This window comes from Heloderma suspectum, chromosome 4, assembly GCF_057233095.1.
Source record: "Heloderma suspectum isolate Gila_16-S chromosome 4, 16-S_ref, whole genome shotgun sequence".
NCBI lineage: Eukaryota > Metazoa > Chordata > Lepidosauria > Squamata > Helodermatidae > Heloderma > Heloderma suspectum.
Window position 1 is genome coordinate 98,119,822 of NC_139461.1, and position 12,361 is coordinate 98,132,182.

Genomic DNA, 12,361 nt, shown 5'->3' on the forward strand with positions numbered 1-12,361 from the left:
CCTGATCTTCACCAGCCGCATAAGGTTATCCCACAGAGAAAGAATAGCTTAATATTCAGACCTTAGCTATTCACTTTCTCCTCGGCCTTCTCTTAATTCTTCTAAAACACCCACACCAACCAGCAGACTTTCTCCCTCACTCCCCACAGACTGGCTCCCTCAGTCCCTAACTGCCCACTGTCATTTTCCAATGGCTCTTTTCCACCTAGCTAAAATCCTCAGTCAATCAGAATCAAATTTATCTGATCCAGGCCCCATTTAACAATATTCAGAGAAATAGTCTCTCTCTCCCACTTCGGAACGTCACTAAGCCTCTACTACACAGGCCTTTGACTGTAACAAAGCAAGTAACAAAGCACTACTCAGATACATTATTGCCTCTCAGAGGCCACACAAAGTAAACACTACTGAACAACAACAGTTATATATACATGGATTTCTTCACACTTGTTTCACGTATTAAACAATTTACAGTTATCACTTACATATATAATGATTTATGTATAGGGTTCTATCCAATGCTAGTCCTACCCATTGAGATGAATGGGACTTAAGTTAGACTATCATTGGAAACAACCCACATCTAGGGGAAAATTAAAAAAAAAAGTATGAAAACAACAACAACAACATGAAAACATGAGTACAGAAGCATGGTTAGTGCTAGGAGGAAGAATCCATCTTCCACTCCTTAGTCCACATAGGATTCCAAAAAATTATCCCAAGTTACCTTGAAATGAATTCCCTCATTTTAAAATGTAAACTGTTCATTCATGAACTCAGAGATCTAAGAGGTATTTTACCCAGTAAACTGCATCAGGGGAAATGGTGGTTTCCATTTCTGCAATATGATACTTTTGGCTATGAGCGCTGTAAAATGAGGTTCTCTGTTTTTTTAGACATGTCCCATTTTAAAATTATGTGTCCTAAAGTAGCCAGGAGAAACAGAATAAGATTTGTTTAAGACCATATTGATTCTTATTATTACTTCTTTCCAAAAAAGATGTTATGACAGCACTGTCTCAGAAGAGGTAGAAGGTACTGAATTGGATTAACCAGATTGGCCATTCTGTGAATGGAAGGGCTTGCAGGGGGAAGGAAGAATGGTAAAGACTGCCTCCTTACCTCCTTCCTCCAGAACACACAGAATTCCACTAAGTGCTACTATGCGTTCCTAGAATATATTTTATTCCTATAATTTAATAATTAATTTAATAATTTATTTTATTCCTATAATAAAAAGAGACTGTATTCCCCATTTTTCATGTTACTTGAATAAGGATCCTCCATTTTTCATGTTACTTGAATAGGGATCCTCCATTTTTCATGTTAGTTGAATAGGGATCCTCCATTTTTCATGTTACTTGAATAGGGATCCTCCATTTTTCATGTTACTTGAATAGGGATCCTCCATTTTTCATGTTACTTGAATAGGGATCCTCCAGGGGCTGACAGAAGATGTGCCTTTTAGTTTGTATGTAGATTTGCCATATTTCTTTATTTCAAGGAGCCTTTCCTTCTTTATAACCCTTATTTATTTGTGAGATGCCTCATAACTTTTAAAAGACATTACAGGTATATTCTAATGAATATAGAAATAACAACTGTTATTTGTTATAACACAAGTAATAAATCACTTTCTTATAGTTTCCCAATGCGGTCCTTATTTTGGAGCTCTTCGGGTGGCAGCATAACAGGCACAGCATCCCATCCATGAATTTCAATATGGGAAAAGCCTCTTTACCTTTTGAATTTCTGACTGCCATTCATCCATTAAAGACAGAAAGCTTTATCCAGAAATAGCTGGCAATTCTAATCTCAGAACAATTTTGTGGACAAAAGTGAATTTCTCTTCACAGTGACAACTACCAATTAAGGCCTTGGAAGCTAAAGGCAGCATTTACTGATAACCTTTCTGCTACTTTTCTTGACTTCAGCAGCTTTTTTGCTGACTCGTTTTGCTGACTGAGGGGATGTGAAGTTGTAGCGGAAGTGTTAATACCTTGTAATTCTGTGGAAATGTTATGCAAAGTCTCTGATATTGGAACTAAATCAGATATTAATGCCCATATAAAGATTCTGTGAATAGCCAACACAATATAAGGAATTTTATTCATTAACACTGGCTAGATTCTATGCCATAATACACATTCATTGCAGGGGGGAAAGAAAAAGAACAAAGAAGATACTGTGATTACTTAAATGCATTAACAAAACACCAGAGCATCTGCATGCTAATATTTTTTGAAACAGTTGTGCTTTGTGTCAGTGAATGCATTTATTTGTGGGCAACAAAGGAGAGCATTTGTGCCACAAAAGTAGCTTCTCCCAATACTAGCTAGAACATCTTATGCTTTTCTTTAGTAATTAAAATATACATTGAGAGTTCTTATTCTCCTGTTCCCTGCAGTGGAAATATCAATCTTTTTAAAGATATAGCAGAACTGTGGATGTACTTACCTACATTTGTAGAGTTCTCTTCTGAAGTGCACATGAAAAAAAAATTGTATAATAAAAGAACAGAATGGATTTTTGCCCAGCCTGATCAATGAGAGGTTGGCAACGTTAAGGCCCCAGGGCCATATCTGTCCTGCTAATATTCTTCCTCACAATGACCACCATGCAAGTAAGCCAGCAATTTGGCAGCATGGGGCTGCCTAAGATGGGGAAGACCTGGGCCCAAATTAGGCAAAATGCTAGGCACCCAAAAAAGCATTTACTTGTGTCAGATTCCACATGGCCTGGCATCATGTTTGAAAACACATGTCTTAACTGATGTGTGCCTCCTACAGTCAGCTTCTGTTCAGACTATAGGTTGCTGACATGTGAACAGTATAGGTGTAAGGGCTGGCACATGGATTAAGTATCCTTTAGGAATCCTTTAGATGCCTAGTTGTTGTTTTTGCACACCTATTCACCTATACTTTAGTTATAACTAGGGATAGAGTCCTTATGTACCTGAATGTCAGAGGGACTTTCTTTTGAGTAACCTCGCATAGGATTGGATTTCATGACCCATTAAAGGCAATGGAATTGACTAACTTGCTCTGTTTGTTTCAGTGGCTACTGAAAGCCAGGGTGATGTAGGCTGTTGGATTGGGACTCAGGAGACCAGGGTTCTAGTCCCCACTCGGCCATGAAGCCCACTGGGTGACTTTGGGACAGTTAGCCTAACCTATCTCACATGGTTGTTGGGAGGGAAATGGAGGAGGAAGTTCATTTACACCACTTTGGGCTCCTTGGAGGAAAGGTGGAAAATAAATGCCATCAATCAATCAATCTTTAGCTGCAACTAACTTTAGGTTGATTAAGGAGTTAGTGTCATGTTTAAATTGAACCTTGGCTTCAAGAACTAATGCCTCCTTCTACTATATTAAAGATTTGATTTAAGATGTTTGTTTTTATTTTTCATAAATAAAAAATAGCTATGTTTGCTTACATACTGGGAACAACTAGGGTGAAGAAAAGGAAAGGCAAGCCACAAGTAGGGATGTAAGATAAATCCACATTGGGATTAAAAGAGCTTGGATTTCTATGTATCCAACCTGAGGATTTCACAGTGGACCGGCTTTTCCCGAGTTGCATGGATTCTGCAGACTTGAGGACCAATTCTTGAACTGTATGCAAATTTAGTTGTAGAAAAATAGGTAAAATTAGAAAACACCAGCCAGAAATGCCCATTTCCTCCTTAGGCTAAAGCATGCTCATGATGGGGGTGGTGGTGGTTGCACATTTCCTAAGTGTGAATTTGCTGAAGTTTGGGAAATTGGAAAAATTCCAGTTCTGCCAATGAGCTGACAATAGAATGAAAGGTACCTGACAATCTGAGAAACACAAATGAAATGGATTATACAAAACCCGTACATCCTTAGCCAGAACTTACAATATATTAAGTTCACAGAACATTTGTTTCCTTTTCATGTAATTTTTATATGTAACATTCACGAATTTTTTTCAAAGATGAGAATAAATATAATAGCCTTTCCAAATATGTATTATTTTCTGCTCTGCAGCCATACAATTGGACACTGGAAAGTGATTTTTGTGGCTAATATCTGTGGAAAGGGGCATGGGGCATAATTTAGGGGCATCCTTATGCCAAGCTTGATAATTAAATAACTATCAAAAATTTAATTCATGATTGATGCACCATTTTCTAAAGGTAATTAGCTGTTTCCATGTTCCACCCAACACTGCCTAAAGCACTGGAATATCAAAATTAAAAACCTATCTACTTAAACTAAGTCAAATATTAAAACACACTGAGTTCTTGCTTCTCTAATTTTTTGTCACTGCAGTATTCCTAATCACTGAACCTGAGTAACTGTTGTTCAACTCGCTAATTCAGAATAAGTCCATAAAGAAAACCATTTTATTCATAAATCTAAAGATCCTATTCAAGTTAGTTATACAAAGTATGATTCTTAAGTATACAAGTACCATCTCTTATTTATCCTTCCCTTTCCTTCTCCTATTACGGAGCTTCCAAACTCCTAAATTAAACACACGTGAGTGAAGAAGTTGAGCATAATTTTATTCTGCTTAGCAGCTAATACCATTTTATCTGTGAAATCTGCAAGATTTGCACTACTGGAATTTTAAATTAGTATACCTTGTTCTCTGTGGCTCAAAGATGATGGATGTCTCTATTCAATGGATACTAAAATGCAAAAAGGCGTTGACAATACTACTGGAAGATCTTGCAGTCTCAAGAGACTGCATGTACAATGTAAAATACCTTTGTTTATGAAGAACTATTTGCTTCATGGAATCTGAAGATGTACTTAGCGTTCTGTGAAGATGTACTTAGTATTTAAGTATGATAAAAGTCCATGACAAACCCATATGCTTAGTGAATAGTAACAACTATTCTATTTGCCTTATAATAGGATGTTCCTGTGCTTACAAAGTATTTGAAATGCAGGAGAGCCAAGCAATTTAGAACAACACTTTTCAATGCTTTGGTATACATTCAAATGTCCATATTTAGGTACAGACTAGGTACAATCTTTTATTTACTGGTACCAGTCCCTAGTAACTTACCAAAGGGTTGGATTCAGATTTACTCTGGATCAACTGTGCTGGTGGAAGTGGACTTACGCACTCCCTCCTTCACATGGCAGCCCTCCAGCCCCCTGAAAATGCTATATAGAGAGTCAGGAGGCCCTGCTGAATGGGGTGAACTGTGGTATGGAGGGGAGGGGGAGAAAGAGAGGATCCCCATAAATTGGGCAGATGGACCTTCTGCGAGTGAGCCCTTCCAACCTACCATCTCTATTTTGCCTTTTGGTGTGGCTTTGGAGTTTTTAATGTAGTTATTCCACTTGTTTATTTATGGCATTTATAACAAACTAAAACTAATAAATACAAAACGAAGTAATAAAACCATAAAAAGTAATACTGTATAAACCAGCAGCAGAAAATGAATACAGTACAATCAAGCTTATGGCAGCATCAAAATGTCCTGGATCTTTAAACCCCCCCAATACCCAGGTTTAAAAAGGCTAAATCACTAAAAGGCTTGAGAAATGGAAAAGCGTAAGAAAATTAGGAAGGTCTTCACCTGGCACAGAAAGGACAACATGGGCAGCAAGCGAGCATCTGGGAGAGGGGATTCCACAACCAGGTATTCCTAGGGTGGCCATGTATCCTCTTTTACACAGTCAGTCCTCTACTTGAAGGTGTCCTCTATTTGAAGGTGTCCTTTTTTGAAGGTGTCCTCTATTTGAAGGGCTGTCCAGTCCAAGTCCAGTTTAGACATAAAGGACCATCGAAGGTCTTAAGAGCTGGACCTTAAAGTTGCCCATCAACAGCACCTGGCGAAGAGACTGAAGAGGCAGGCACATAGGTCACCTGGTCACAGTCTTTTGCGATGGCCTGGTTCACATGATCATGGAAGGGAAATAAGCCACGGTAGCTTATCCCCCCCCCAACACATGTGCAGCCATGCCAGTCATGTGCCTGGGGTATGTGGATAACTACAGTTGGCAAACCCAGCCAGGATGGCTTGTTGCCATGGGCAACAACCCACCCAGAAGCCTAAAACAGCCCATGGGTTCTGGGTGGCTTGTTACCCACAACAACAAGTGGCTTATTTCTCCCTCTGTAATCATGTGAACTTGGTCACTATGGTGAGATATGATGTGTTTCTATTCACAGTATAGTAATTATTTCTAAATTTGCATCAATATCTACATTAGCATCTGAACACATCATGCAAACCGGTGTCCTCCTTTATACTTTTTTCATTGATGCATTTCATAGAATCATAGAATAGTAGGGTTGGAAAGGGCCTACAAGGCCATCGAGTCCAGCCCCCTGCTCAATGCAGGAATCCAAGTCAGAGCATCCCTGACAGATGGCTGTCCAGCCTCGTCTTGAACGCCTCTGGTGTGGGAGAGCTAGGGATGGCGGAGAATTTCTCCCCGAAACTTTGGGGGGCTGAGCGCCAATGTGTTCGGCCCCCCAAACAAGTTTCGGGGAGAAATTCTCCGCATCCCCCCCGCCCCCCCCGGGACGGGACTTACCTTTCCCGAATGTCCCTCCCGGCGGCGGGTCCGGCCAGTGGTTCGTCGGGTCTTCGTCCGGGGTGGGAGCGGCAGCCGGTCTTTCGACCGGCTGCCGCCGCCGCCATTCCAAGAAAAGAAAAGAAAAGAAAAGAAAAGAAAAGAAAAGAAAAGAAAAGAAAAGAAAAGAAAAAAAAAACGCCCCCGTGATAGGCTACGTGACGATTAACGTAGCCTATCACGGCTAGATCTGCAAAGTCAGCCGTGATAGGCTACGTAAATCGTCACGTAGCCTATCACGGGTGACCTTAAAAAAAAAAAAGCGCGTACGGATAATGGCAGCCCCCATAGGGAGCCGCAATTCATGTTCCTTATTTGGTCGCTGTAGTCTACGTAAAGATTACATAGACTACGGCGAAAATAAGGGCAACGCTATTTGCTTTGCCCTTATTTTCGCTGTAGTCTATGTAAAGATTTACGTAGACTACAGCGACCAAATAAGGAACGCGAATGGCGGCTCCCTATGGGGGCCGCCATTTGCGTACGCGTTTTTTTTTTTTTTAAAGTCACCCGTGATAGGCTACGTGACGATTTACGTAGCCTATCACAGCTGACTTTGCAGATCTAGCCATGATAGGCTACGTTAATCGTCACGTAGCCTATCAAGGGGGCATTTTTTTTTTTTAACTTTTAATTTCGCGGCCAGGCGAGGCGAGGCGCCTCCTCCCCGGCCTGAATTTCGGCTGGGCGAGGCGGGAAGCCTCCCCCCCCCAGCCTGAACTTCGCGGGGAGAGCAGCGAAGCGCCTCCCCCCCACCGCGAAAAGCTGCGAGACCAGGTAAGTGACTTTCGTGCACCCCTAGGGAGAGCCCACCACCTCCCTAGGTAATTGGTTCCATTGTCATATTGCTCTAACAGTCAGGAAGTTTTTCCTGATGTTCAGCCGGAATCTGGCTTCCTGTAACTTGCGCCCATTATTCCGTGTCCTGCACTCTGGGATGATCAAGAAGAAATCCTGGCCTTCTTCTCTGTGACAAACTTTCAAGTACTTGAAGAACGCTATCATATCTCCCCTCCGTCTTCTCTTCTCAAGGCTAAACATGCCTAGTTCTTTCAGTCTCTCTTCATAGGGCTTTGTTTCCAGTACCCTGATCATCTTTGTTGCCCTCCTCTGAACCCTCTCCAGTTTGTCTGCATCTTTCTTAAAGTGTGGTGCCCAGCATTGGATACAGTACTCCAGATGAGGCCTAACCAGTGCTGAGTAAAGGGAAACTAGTACTTCCCAGGATTTGGAAACGATGCTTCTATTAATGCTGATGTTCAGCCGGAATCTGGCTTCCTGTAACTTGAGCCCATTATTCCGTGTCCTGCACTCTGGGATGATCGAGAAGAGATCCTGGCCTTCTTCTCTCTGACAACCTTTCAAGTACTTGAAGAGCGCTATCATATCTCCCCTCTGTCTTCTCTTCTCAAGGCTAAACATGCCCAGTTCTTTCGGTCTGTCTTCATAGGGCTTTGTTTCCAGTCCCCTGATCATCTTTGTTGCCCTCCTCTGAACCCTCTCCAGTTTGTCTTCATCCTTCTTAAAGTGTGGTGCCCAGAACTGGACACAGTAATCAAGATGAGGCCTAATCAGTGCTGAGTAGAGGGAAACTAATACTTCCCGGGATTTGGAAACGATGCTTCCATTAATGCAGCCCAAAAGAGCATTGGCCTTTTTTGCAGCCACATCACATTGTTGGCTCATAATCACCTTGTGATCAACAACAAATCCAAGATCCTTCTCGCTTGTAGTGTTGTTGAGCCACGTATCCCCCATCTTGTAACTGTGCATTTGGTTTATTTTCCCTAGATGCAGAACTTAGCATTTATCCCTATTAAATGTAATTCTGTTGTTTTCTGCCCAGCGCTCCAGTCTATCCAGATCACTTTGAATTTTGTTTCTGTCTTCCAAAGTATTAGCTATCCCACCAAATTTTGTGTCATCTGCAAATGTGATCAGCATTCCCTGCACCTCCTCCTCCAAGCCAATTTTCTCTTTTTTGACCATTTATAAGTGACCAACTTAGGTATTCCACAATTGCAGTGCCACCACTGAAAAGGTACAGAGTCAGTCACTTGACAGCAAAGGATGGTGGGACAAAGCGAGAAACACTGTACAAGCCAAACCAATCCATTTCTTTTCTCAGCCCTGTTCACCTCTCCTTCAGGGCAGGCTGCAGGTTGAGAACAGAAGAGACATTTTAGGCCAAGAGTCCATTTACTTTACCTTTCTGTTTGCAACAGTAGCCTCTGATATCTCTGAGAAGCTGACAAGCATGATATGAAGCCAACAGTCTTTCCCTGCTATTCAGAGATATACTGGTTCGGAACATAGTTTCCATTTAGCTATCATGGCCTAATGGCTGTTGAGAGACCCATTCTCTATTAATTTGATTCTAAAAAGGATTAGATATCTTATGGGCTCATGGGTATGAGGCCATTCATTGTACCTGGTGTCGAAGAAAGAGCACCACCTGTTCCCACAGCTCACCTGCACTGTAAGAATGCCTCTACTTTAGAATCTGACTCTGAAGTCATGAACTCCCAGCATCTCTTGGCAGTGACCAAAGTAGAACAAATGTCTTGCAGGAGGTTTTGCTCATGATAATTTTCAAAACTGAAAATTCATGCGAAGATAGGTAAAGAAGGAATAGGTGAGAAAACGTGGAGTTGAATCTGTATCAAACCTTTACAAGATTGTGCAGTATGTAAAGTCGGTGCCAGTTATGGAGTATATGTTCTCTATAATGAGCAATATTTGGACTAGTGAGTGATATTGCAAAAGCTCAGAAATACAAATCTTGGTCGCTCATAATGCCACTAATACTGCAGAGTACTGCCGTTCTAGAGGATTTCTCCAGCTCAGATTTTAAACCAAGATAGAGAAGAATTTGGGTCTTCCTTCCCTGATTTCCAGTGAACCACCAGCTTCCAAATCCCCTTCCATCCACACACTTACTTTCCTTGGTACTTCAGTAACAGTGAGATGTAGGAAGGGAAGAAGGTTTCTCTATTTCTACCCATCTCTGGTGCATGACACACTGCTTCGGCTGAGCCAGGTGCCTCTCTCCCTTTCCCCATCCTGCTCAGAGCAGCAGGTGAAGTAATAAATTAATAGTAAACTTTAGCAGTAAACGTGACCATTTGGAACTGGTGGTTTTTAACCTTTGAAATCATGAACAGTAAAAAGAATTTATATGATTGTTGAAAGATTCTCCAATAAATGGCAGAACTATAGTTGATTTTAGTCATTTTCACACCAGGAAGGTTTCTAATGAATTGCATGTGAAGACTTAGTGACATTGATGGGTGTATTCATATTCAAACAAGTCTATATGAGCAGGAAATCTGCCCATCAGAATTTGTTCAGATCTGTGAACATGCAGTGTAAGTTGTTTAGGGATGAAACCATCTATTAAGTTAATTGCAAATCTAAACCATGTGCTATGCAAATGAAAAAGAAAAAAGGAATTTGATGTGCACATATGATTTTCCAATGTGCACAGATGCCATAATGCATTTTTTAAAGTTAGCTTAGATGCCAGTAGCTTTAAAATCAAGTATTTTCATTTTCCTCTTGAATGCAAATAAGAACCCTACACTAGAGTCTACACATAAAAGCAACCAGTGTGCTTCTAGTCACTCTGTGAGTACAATCCACATGCTATTGAAGTCAACAGGCAACATTTCTACTTGAGTGTATGTGAGATGAATTGCATTCTGCATTTGTTCCTGCTGTTTCCATTGAATTCTTTCTGATTTATAATGCCACAGCAGAATTACATTCCATTAGAACCACATATGTAGTGTGAATAAGCATTCAGTAAAGTTAAAGACCATCTGACAAACTGGGATTATAGATCCAGAAGGGAATCTTTAACTCTCCATAGATTTTCACACAGCGAGGCAGCATATCATTGCCTGCTGATCTGCAGAGATGAGGTAGAACAATGGCCTTAAAGTGGAATTCTGTAATGTAGGCCTAGTTTGCACCACATCCTCCTTGTTTTCTAACTACTTTTGGCACGGATGCAGATTACTTTGGGTCATGGGGGAGAAGGAGCAGAAAACAAAAGCCTGTGGTTGTAGCTAGTGGGATTTGCTATGGCAGAAATTTGGAATCTATGAAAAGCATGTGGCAGTCATCCATACAACCCCAGAGACCTAACCCCCCCAGCCTTTCCAACAAGTAAATTCTATCAAGACACCCACACATTTCAAGCAGAAACAAGCCTTTGTGTGTCTAGAACATATAGTTTTTATTTAGTCTAAGCATCTCAAATATAATGGCCATTGCACAACAGAGTGCACAAACAGTGGCATGATGAAATGTAGTATTTTTCTGGGGTTCTTTTCCTGTAGAGGTTTGTGTCTCTTTTGTTATATGGAAAACTGAGACTGAATCATTCAAACAAATGAATAAACATGTCTTCTATGAACTGTTAGATTTGCTTCAATAAAGGAATGCTTAGCTGCTCACCTTGTCATAAAAGCATTAAAGAACACTTATGATAGCTCTTGGACTGACAACCTTATGTGGGTCAGTAGATAGTAAATCAAGATCTTTGACATGTTCATGCATAACAAAATAATAAACCCATCGTTTATTATTTATGGCTGCATTTGAGGACAGGAAAAAGAACTGGCTTGCTTTGGCAATAGGTCTTAAGAATCACGTTATTTTTGATGCTAACTCACGGATAAGTGATGGCAAGTGATATCTCACTTGCTATTAAAATAATTCTAATCTTGCATCACAAAATGTAATTATGTTCATGGCTCTAAATAAACAAGTAATTCGGTAAACAATGAATCTGTATATTTTATCTCCTCTCCTTATCTTACCATTACAGCAAATGCTGAATCTCATAAGTACACAACATAGTTGTGCTGTGCAGGCACAAGCAAGCTCATCAGTGCTGCTGTGCTTGCACTGTGGCTCACAAGGCTAGGCCAAAAAAAAAAAAAAGGAAGATAACTTTCACCCTCCTCTGCTGAGTAGAGTGTTTTGTTGTTTAACTCAATTAACTGACACACAACTTTGTACAGCAGTTGCAGCAAAAGACCTTCCTTCTCAGAGTAAGGCTGGGTTTGCACGATCAGCGGGGGAAACTACACAGTATGGATTGTTTCCCCCACCCGCCATTTGCTTAATTACGCTCGTCATGTTATAGGATGCCATGCTGCCTGAACATGGCACGGCAGGGGTGGCTACAAACCCACCCCACAACCCATGGCTTGTAGTAGGGGTTGTGGGGTGGATTAGAAGCCACCCCCACCCGCTGAGTTTAGATGACACAGAAACCCGCGATGCAGTGCAGGTAATTAAGGAAATCCAGGCACGTGAGCAGCACATGACGGTACGGGGAGAACTACCCATATTGCATAGTTTCCCCTGCTGATCGTGTGAACCTGGCCTAAACTTAAAATTCAGCTAATTCTAACCTTAGCAGCCAGTCTTGCTAAATTCACTTTGCCCTAATTAAAATGGAAAGGGCCGTTCTTTAAAAAATACAAAACACAGGTGTTGCCATCAGATTTTTTATCATACCTCTTTCCAAAGGAAGATCTGAGGTGAGATGCAGGGTGTTAGTCTTACTATTGCCAGCCACCTTACAGCTGTGACTAAAGAGATCAGTGGCTGATACACAAAACCTAAACATGTTACTTTGGAGATAACATTTTTTTAATCACTTACTGTGATTTGTTTGTTTAATGGATTGTTATTGTGCTTTTATAGTTTTATCTGTGCCAGCCACAGCTAAGGTGTGTCTAACAAATGACTTCAACCAATCATGTTCTATTGACTTAATTATG

The 12,361-nt window shown here is 40.9% G+C and overlaps 1 protein-coding gene across 3 annotated transcripts in view; it reads right to left on the reverse strand.

Moving 5' to 3' along the window:
- The window catches only part of MBP (myelin basic protein), a 172,225-nt gene that overhangs the window by 42,232 nt on the left and 117,632 nt on the right, over positions 1-12,361 (reverse strand). The window lies entirely within an intron of this gene.